The following is an 8,922-nucleotide window of genomic DNA, read 5'->3' as shown; positions in this document are numbered from 1 at the left end:
ACTAGAACAAAGAATAGCACAAGCCCAAGCAGTCCCCCAGGAGGACTTGGATACCGTGGGTCAGGAGAAAAATATTTGGTTCACGGATGGCAGTTCCATGGTGGTGCATGGTAAAAAGAGAATCAGATATGCAGCCATCAATTTAGAAGAGGAAGTACTGAAGGGGTACTTGGATCATGGCTCAGCACAACATGCTGAACTCCATGCCATATACCAAGTCCTAAAACAGTATGAAACAGAGAACTGTCCCAAGACTGTGCACATCTATGCTGACAGCAATTATTGTGTAAAGGGAGTGCAATATTGGATGTTTGATTGGCAGAGGAACAATTGGAAAGCCGCAGACGGGAAAGAGATAGCATATGTAGATGAATGGAGATGGATTTATGCCTGGGTTACCTCTCATCCCAACCAGCTTAAAATCAAATATGTCAAGGCATATGGAAAAGGCTCCGCAGCTGAAACAGTATGGAATAACCGTGCTGATGCCAGAGCCAGAGATTATGAAGGGATAGCAGTGGTGACCCGAAAGCAGAAAAAGAAGGTATTAGAAGCAGTCCGCATCCCAGGAAGAATTGAAAGGCAGGAACTGGTGAACATAGCTCATCAGTTCATGCATGACGGAGTGGAAGGAACGCTGGGAAGGTTAAAGCAAGTGGCAGAATGAGAGGGGATGAGAGACGATGTGGATACATGGGTCAGAAATTGTATACAGTGTGCCAAAGATAAAACTCGTCCTCCACACCAGCCTCAGATGCTACATCAAAGAAGGCTGGGACCCTGGCATCGAATCCAAATTGACTTCATTGATAAATTGCCAAGGAGTCAAGAAGGATTTCGATATTTACTTGTAATTATAGATTCCTTTTCAGGTTGGGTGGAAGCTTTCCCTACTAGGAACAATAGCGCCCGCACAGCTGCTAAGAAACTATTCTCCGAAGTAGTTTGCAGATATGGGACTCCTGAGATTATTGACTCAGACAATGGAGGATTATTTGTGGGAGACATATTTACTCTACTACTTAAAGCATTAGGAGTTTCACACAAACTCCACGTCCCATACAGAACGCAGTCTTCCGGACAAGTAGAGAGAATGAACCGCACTATTAAAGAAGCCCTTAGGAAAGTTGTAGACAACACCGGTAAGAACTGGCCGGAAAAACTGCTGCTAATATTAGCAGCCATTCGCAGCAGTAAAAGGCTGAAAACTAAGATCCAGCCATACCAGATCCTCTGGACAGGCAATGAGGTTGGTCATCAACCAGAACAAGCAGCAGAATCAGAGACTACAACTCATGAGCACTGGCAGTGGTTAAAGCAGTTGCAGGAAGACAAAGCCACCCTGCAGCATAGAATAAGCCAAGCCATTGAGCTCATGAATACAAAAATGGATCAAAATAAGAATGGGGATTCCCTACTGTGGGAACCAGCGGATCAGGTAATGTATTTAAAGTTGGGCAAAAGGGATCACACACTGGAGTCAAAATGGACCAGTCCCTAGTCCATAGTGGACCGCCTCAGCCCTCTCATTTACCGCATAGACAAAAATGGTAAATTAAAGTGGGTTCATGTTTCACAAATGAAGTTGTTTGCATAAACTAATTCTATTTTTTTACAACTATATTTCCAGATAAAAGACCCCCCTGTGGACGCGGTGTATTTTTGTTCCTGCAGGACTATCGGGCGCGAAATGCGGCTGCTGAGACTGCCAGTTCTAACCCTGTCTCCGCTTTTCTCAAAAGGATAGTAAAAGATCAGATGGAACGATGCCTCGCACAACATGGGACACACAGCCACGGCAGTTCTTGGTCTGGATCACAACATTGGCCCTAATCTCAATGATAAAGACACAGCCTGTCCCCAAAGGAAAAATGCACAAATCTCCGCCAATCCCTAACAACGATAGACATGCTTCAACATACCTGGAACAAGGTAAAACAATCCTCTCCGCATTGCTGACACACAGCAACTCACACATATACAACATTCCGTGGACCCCAGTACGACAACCAGATATTCACCTAAGATGGATCGATTTAAAAACTAATTTAACAATAACACCCTTAGGGGAAACTCATATATATGTTGGGGATGGGGCACTGGGACTGCAAGCAAATATCATTGGATGGTAGGGGTGCGCACGGAAGGATATGCAGGAGATACCACGATGCTTTCAGACTACCCTTCACTCCCTTATATATGGGACGGTTTCGTGAAATCAGGGACCCTCGTAACAGTAATCATAGTTTACTGCCCAAACCATGCACATACGATACCATTCCCTGATGGATGTGACTGGAAATGGGAGAAAGAACATATGTTCATAAAAAACACCCCATTACCAATGACAAAACCAACCTTATTTAAAATTCAAACTTCTCCAGTGAAAGTCTTGGTGAGCCCCCTATTGGTAGAAGTAAAAAATTGACATGGACTGGACAAGATTAAACGTCTCAAAAGTAGAACCAAGGTGTAAGCCTTTTTCCCTCCCAATACTACAAGCCTGGATAAGGACACACAAACTGTTCCTCCCAGATGCACCACATCCCAGAATCAAAAGAGATATTATGGATACTATGCTAGGTGGATTTGGAGCAGGAGCAGGACTTGCAAACTCAGTGGACTTGGCAACTATTAAGAACAAATTAAGCTCCCTGGCCCAGCTACAGGACAGCCTTATCCCAAAACAAGTACACGCCAATGTAGACTTAGTCCAAATTGGCCTGGGTAACCTAAAAGCCAAATGGAATTTATGGCAATGGCTAAATACTACCACCTGGTTACTCCATAAGAAAAATCTACAAATTGGAAACCACACAGCTATAGCTATGGGATGCACTGAAATACAGATACATGCCCTATCTACTTTGGAACATGAAATGTTTTGGGTAATTTTGGGTAATATTAAGGTTTTAATACATTTGTTAAACCAAAGGAAAAGATCTCTGTTCAATACTTACCAATATAACTGGATGCAGTATGTTTCCAGTACTGTAAACCCACACTTGTTAATTGGGGAAATAATTGTAAAAATAGCACATCAACAGTCTCTAGAGGCAAAGATGTGGAAGGTTAGCCCACTCCCCATATTACACCTGGGATCATTCTGGCTGCCTCGGACCTTAAGCCAGAGGGCTGGAGAAAAAGGGAAACTATTGGACACTAGAGGTTGTACACAATGGACTCCTCAAAAGTGGATATGTCTCACCTTACCTGTTGCCCCAGAGCCTTGTAGTAAAGATGTTTCATTGGGATCATGTATGTGGATGAATTGGATAATGACACCAGAGTATTGTACAATGGACAATGTGTATGTATCCACTCGTGGGAGGAAGTATTTTGGGAGGATGGGAGTGTTAGCAGCCGCCCAGTAGATGAATGTTATTGCAATGTTAGTACTGTTTTTACTAAAAATCACACTTACTATTTGCCTCTGCCAAAAAAGTCTCAGCTAACACTAACAGCTGAGCCGTCCGACTTCTCAATTAACCTTGGAATTAAATGGCAAGATCTTACTAATAGTTGACTTAAAAGCAAAGAAGTGACCAAATTTTTAGAACAAACAGATAACCAAGTAGGAAATCGGATTATTCATATTATACATGCCAACGGGGACATGTTAAGGATTGCCACTGCAGAGAAACAAATAACAACTTATCATTGGTATGATATATTCTATGGATGGTCCCCAACCACTACTGGCATCCTATCAGTAATGCTACATCCCTTGATAGTTGTCTTAGTATTGAATTGTATTTGTATTATTGGAATGTTTAGCATGTGCTTTTGGATAAAAAGAATGTACAATAGATTGGAATCACAAACCCATGTTGCCTCACAGTACCTTTTTTTAAACAGGTTACACCGAAAGTGACACTAACAAGAATATGTGTATCGTAGTGTCAAAAGTGGGTTTATGTAGGGATATTTTTTAAAAAGGTTTATATTAAACATGGTTTATGTGAGAAATGATTTATTGATTTATTGTTAATTAATAATTTATAACTTAAGGTTTATGTTAGAAGTAAATTTGGGATGATTTATTGATTTATTGTTAATTGATACTTTATAACAAGGTTTATGTTAGAAGTAAATTTGTAATGATTTATTGTTAGAAATAGCTGTATCTGTGTGAAGCCTGCTCAAAAGAGATACTTTGTATAAAAGTTGTTAAACGTCAATTGACTCTAAGCCCTGTTCTCTAAGTGCAACTGCTAAATTGGTCAATTGACTCAGCGCACAAGCCGTCAATTGACCCTATGCCTCAGGCAAAACTGTGTAATTACTACAAATAGAGACCCCCACCTCTGTACATTCATTTTTATCTAAAGACAGGGAGTGTCACACCGCAAAAGATAAAGAGTGTATGTGAATGAGTGCCTAGTTGAAATGAATGAATGGTTAGGGAGTTACCAGCCTGAAAAATTCAGTGTCGGCCAAAGAAGGTGTCAAGTGGAATCAACCAGATGACCCCGGAGGGCGAACTGGAATCCACCCCAAGCACCTAACAAACATCTGACAGAATGGAGCCAGCCACCTGCTGATTGATCTAGCAACAGCAGAATGAAAGAACTGCCATGAACTAACATAGGGAAAAATCCCTATAAAACTGGACTCTGAAGACTGAGGACGTTGAGTTTATGGTTCTGCTGCCAGCCCCCAGGAGCATCAGGTGCACCTGACCCGGACTCGGCTCCACTCTCGTGTACAGGGGACCTGGCCAGTATTGTCACAAGCAACTTTAGGCTGGTAACTGTAATATCTGTACAGAACTAGTATGAATGATTGTGTGAATGGAGATATAAGTAATCAGAGGAATAAGTAGCCAAACAACATTGTTTGCTGTTATCTTTTATTTTATTATGCTATTGGCAATAAATGTGACAAATGTCTTGTCCCCTTTAATAAGATCCTGCTGGTTTTTACTGGTCTAATATAAATGGTATAACATGTGCGCGTGTGTGTAGCAGGTCTGGCTCTGGGTGTGTGTTTGTGTTTGTGTGTAGCAGGTCTGGTTCTGTGTGTGTGCGTGTGTATGCATGTGTGTGTGTGTGCGCGCGCAAGTGTGTGTGTAGCAGGTCTGGCTCTGTGTGTGTGTGTCTGCGTGCGTTTGTGTGTTGCAGGTCTGGCTTTTGTGTGTGTGTGTGTGTGTGTGTGTGTGTGTGTGTGTGTGTGTGTGTGTGTGTGTGTTTGAGTATGTGTAGCAGGTCTGGCTCTGTGTGTGTGTGTGTGTGTGTGTGTGTAGGAGGTCTGGCTCTGTGTGTGTGTACGCATATGTGTGTGTGTGTAGTAGGTCTGGGACTCTGTGTGTGCGCGCACATGTGTGCCAGCGCGTGGGTGTTTAGCAGGTCTGGCACTCTGTGTGTGTGTGTATGTGCACGTGTGCGTGTATGTGCGTGTGTGTGTGTAGCAGGGCTGGCTCTGTGTGTGTGCAGGTACGTGTGCGCTTGTGCGAGTGTGTATAAGGTCTGGCTCTGTGTGTTTGTGTGTGTGTTTGTGTAGCAGGTCTGGCTCTATGTGTGTCTGTGTGTTTGCTCGTACGTGTGTGTGTGGCAGGTCTGGCTCTGTGTGTGTGTCTGTGTGCGTTTGTGTGTGAGTATGTGTAAAAGGTCTGGCTCTGTGTGTGTGTGTCAGGAAGCACCTGGCTCAGCGTGGCAGCCCCTAGTGGTGAAATGCCAAATTTGACATTTAAACCCTTCTCGGGCATTGCTGTTGCTCCTGGGGGCACTGGCGGGGCTGGGTTATATTTTCTGGTGTAGGGGCACCTGGTGCAGGGTTCTCTGTCTGTACTGAACACAGGCTCACATCACAATGGGATATAGGCTCTAACTTCCAATGGATTTGGGGCACAGAGTGTAACCCCATAGCTCACAGCAGCCAGCAGGTGGCGCTGAGAACCACACGTCCCCCCTCACCCAGAGACTCTGTCGTCACGTTCTGTGTTGTCCTCTCCAGAGACCGGAGCGCAGTGGCCAGTGCAGCCAGTCCCACGCTCTGCAGCAGGACCATGACGGCCGACCTGTCCATGTCTGCACTGTCCCAGAGGGAGGTGCTCTTCAGGAGGGCATTGAAAGGGAGAGTCACGTTCTGGGGACAGGAAAGGAAAAGTCCTGGGAGCGAGGCATCCGGGGGTTCAGGTGCCACGTCCCATGTGTTCCCAGGGGGTGTCGGGCATCACAGCCAATGCCAGTTCAGGGGCTGCAGTGCTCTCAGAGGGGGAGCCCTATACAAGGGAGGTTCACTGAGGCTGACTCAGGGCCCCACTGGGACCTGAAGCTAACTGGGACTAGAACCCTTTGTCCTTTCTTCTTCACTCCTTCTTCACATCCCTTCATTACAGATGCCAGGGAACAACATTGTCACAAGCTCATGGTTTCCTAGGCTGTCTCTATGCTGCATCAGGCAGCTGCTCAGAAATGTCTGGCAGGGCAGGGATAGGGCACAGATCCTGCTGCCTGAAACACTCAGGTCACTGACAGATGAGTTGAAGGACGATCCCCATTAACTGTTAGCAGTATAGCACCTCTGATGAACAACAACAGTTCTGAATACTAGAGTGCGCATGTGGGTGGATAACACAAACGTGCACTCACACAAACACCACTAGTGGGTGCACCCCCCTCCCCACAGCAGTGGAGGGCACAGATCTTGTCTGAGGAGTATCTATATGTCTCCCTCCCCTCCAATGAGACTCCTAACCTGGCACAGCAGCACGCAGAGCTCTGGGGCACACTCAGGGGCACTAGCCTGCAGGGCACATTGAAGGGGCAGAGCCTCACCTTTCCAGTGATAACGCCGCACTCCCATCTCCAGACGTGGACATGAAACTGTCTAACGTTGAAATAAAGAGCAAATACTGCTGCTCCTGCTGCTCTGCTTTCCCTGCAGAGAGACCCAGGGCAGAGGGTGAGTTCTGCAGCTGCGGAAGGGCGACCGACATTGGTGTTTGCCTTATGCAGGGACCTGATCCTGACACCTCACATTGAGTGAATAAAGCTTTTATATCGGATGTGTCCAGGACATGTACAATGGTTCTGTTGCCACACCGAAAGGTTCGTGTGAGAAAGGAAACAGTTTCTAGTAGCAGCTGGAATACATCAAGGCTTGGGACTAAGCCCTTTTTTGTTCATATTGGTGCTGGATGCATTGACAGAAAGCAGCCAGAGAGGAGTCCCCTGGCACATGTCTTTTACAGATGTTGTAGTGCTCCGTGTTGGGAGAGGAAAGAGGAAGTGAAGGAAGATGCAGAGAGACATGGAAGTGCATATTGGAAAGAAAGAGCATGAAAATCAGCAGAAGAAATCAGAGTATAAGGGCTGTAGATTCAGTGCTCTCCTGCAGGAAGACAATGGGTATGTAAGTCTGGGGACCAGCCGCTAGCACAACTACAGAAGTTTTAGAAGGTTTGATATCGATTTGCAAACAGCTAGAAGATAATAATTTGATAAGTAACAGTCAGCATGGATTTGTCAAGAATAAATCCTGTGAAATCAACCTGACAGCTTCCTTTGGCAGGGTAACACAAGCCCTGTGGCTGGGGGAAGCGGTAGATGGGGTATATCTTGACGTTAGTGAGGTTTTTGACACTGTCTCACGTGACATAAACAAAGTAGAGAAATACAGTCTATATGCAGCCACTCTAAGGTAGGTTCGTAACTAGTTGGAAAACCGTTCCCAGCGAGCAGTTATCAGTGGTGTACAGTCAAGCTGGAAGGGCATAACAAGTGGGGTCCCGCAGGGATCAGTACTGGGTCCGGTTCTGTTCAATATCTTCATCAGTGATTTAGATCATGGCACACAGAGAACACTTATAAAGTTTGCAGATGATCCCAAGCTGGGAGGGCTTGTAAGTGTTGTGGAGAATCGGACTAAAATTCAAAATGATCTGGACACACTGGAGAAATGGTCTGAAGTAAATAGGATGGAGTTCACTAGGACAAATGTAAAGTTCTCCATTTAGGAAAGAACAATCAGTTGCCCACACACCAAATGAGAAATGACTGCCTAAGAAGGAGCCCTGCAGAAAGGGCTCTGGGGGTCAGAGTGGATCACAAGCTAAGTAAGGCCTGGTCTACACTATGCATTTATTTTGAATTTAGCAGTGTTAAACTGAATTAATGCTGCACCCGTCCACACAACGAAGCTCTTTATTTCAATATAAAGGGCTCTTAATATCAATATCTGTACTCCTCCCGAGAAGGGGAGTAGCGCTGAAATGGGTATTGCCATTTCGGATTAGGGTTAGTGTGGCTGCAATTCGACGATATTGGCCTCAGGGAGCTATCCCACAGTGCACCATTGTGACCACTCTGGACAGCAGTCTGAACTCATATGCACTGACCAGGTAGACAGGAAAAGCTCCGCGAATTTTTGAATCTCATTTCCTGTTTGCCCAGCATGGAGAGCTGATCAGCGCAGGTGACCATGGAGGACTCATCAGGACAGGTAACCATGCAGTCTGAGAATCGAAGAAGAGCTCCAGCATGGACGGCATGGGAGGTACTGGATCTGATCGCTGTCTGGGGAGAGGATTTTATGCTAGCAGAACTAAGTTCCAAAAGACGAAATGCCAAAACTTTTGAAAAAATCTCAAGGAGCATGATAGAGAGAGGCCACAATAGGGACTCACTATAGTGCCATGTGAAAGTTAAGGAGCTCAGACAAGCCTACCAGAAAACCAAAGAAGCAAATGGAAGGCCCAGGGCAGAGCCACAGACATGCCACTTCTATGCTGAGCTGCATGCAATTCTAGGAGGGGCCGCCGCCATTACCCCACCCCTGACTGTCCATTCCGAGGAGGGGGTAATCTCAGTCATGCCTGAGGAAAATGCGGACAGGGAAGATGAGGAGGAGAGGAGGACGACGAGCTTGAGGAGAGCACACAGCTCTCCGTTCTCCCCAACAGCCAGGATCTTTTTCTCA

The sequence above is a fragment of the Gopherus flavomarginatus genome, chromosome 16 (genome assembly GCF_025201925.1).
Source record: "Gopherus flavomarginatus isolate rGopFla2 chromosome 16, rGopFla2.mat.asm, whole genome shotgun sequence".
In the NCBI taxonomy this organism is placed as follows: domain Eukaryota; kingdom Metazoa; phylum Chordata; order Testudines; family Testudinidae; genus Gopherus; species Gopherus flavomarginatus.
This window is presented reverse-complemented; position numbering follows the sequence as displayed.